Source organism: Rhipicephalus microplus, chromosome 3 (genome assembly GCF_043290135.1).
Source record: "Rhipicephalus microplus isolate Deutch F79 chromosome 3, USDA_Rmic, whole genome shotgun sequence".
NCBI lineage: Eukaryota > Metazoa > Arthropoda > Arachnida > Ixodida > Ixodidae > Rhipicephalus > Rhipicephalus microplus.
In genome coordinates this window covers 117428421-117429553 of record NC_134702.1, presented here as the reverse complement: position 1 = coordinate 117429553, position 1133 = coordinate 117428421, and the positions used below count along the sequence as shown (strand labels likewise).

The following is a 1133-nucleotide window of genomic DNA, read 5'->3' as shown; positions in this document are numbered from 1 at the left end:
TGCCCTGTAACAGAGCCCTCTTATTGCAGATTACCGCCCACGAGTTTATGCACGCGTTTGATGTGTGGGCATACGCACTTTCGTAAGTTACGAACTGCAAGATATGAAAGTGTTCCTTAAGGAATATACGAAGCGGGGCCTCTGCACGCAAGTCACACAAGTCTGTCATGAGTAATATATCTATCTATCTATCTATCTATCTATCTATGTATATATATATATATATATATATATATATATATATCTTACAGACAGTATAGCCAAGGGATGTACAGGGGAAGTTATTAGAACCAATGGAATGTAAATAAGAAGAAAGAAAAGTGGACTCGTCGTTTGGCTCATAGATGGCGCTGACTGTCACTCCTACTTCTAAATTCACATATAAACCCCAAAAAAGTGGATGGAGGGAAGGCCGCTGTGGTAGCTCAGTGGTTAGAGCATCGAACGTGTTATTCGAAGGTCGTAGGTTCGATTCCTGCTCACGGCTGGTTATTTTTTCATCCACTTTTTTACCTTCCTATTTACATTCTATTGGTTCTGATAACTTCCCCTGTACATTCCTTGGCATTACTGTCTGTTAGATCTCATTAAGATTGTGTTAAAACACGGAAAAACGAGCCCTTAGGTATACACTTCTTTCCCTTATATATATATATATATTGCAACGGGTATGAGCCGAGAAGGATAAGAGGAGGAAGACGTTAACTAGTGCAGATACTGACGCCATTACTACCAAACCATCAACTTCGCCCTGCTAATAAACACCCTTCGACTTTAACCGTAAAGGTTTTGTGGTGGAGGTGCGGGGTACTCGCCCAAGACGATGGAGCCACTGCCGCTAGGTACTCGCCGAAGCCGACGCCTCGCGCGACTGCCTCCAACACTACTGGAACTCGCGATTTAAAACAACGGTGACCTACAGTCATCTTCAACTCCTCCGGCGCGGACACCCGGAGCTTGGATGCGTCAGTTGGAGCCACGCCCTTTCTCAGAGAAACCCGGCGAGGACGAGGAAGATTGGCTGACACACTACAAACGCGTGAGCAAGTGCAAAAGCTGAGATGCTACAGCTCAGCTAGAGTATGTTGCTCTCTTCCTGACAGACACGGCCCTTGTGTGGTTCGAGAACCACG

The 1133-nt window shown here is 45.4% G+C and overlaps 1 non-coding gene across 1 annotated transcript; it reads left to right on the top strand.

The window, feature by feature from the left end:
- The first annotated feature begins 414 nt into the window (after positions 1–414).
- Positions 415–487, top strand: TRNAT-UGU (transfer RNA threonine (anticodon UGU)). Its single transcript has one exon. It is a non-coding gene; the product is annotated as a tRNA-Thr (tRNA).
- Positions 488–1133: the final 646 nt, after the last annotated feature.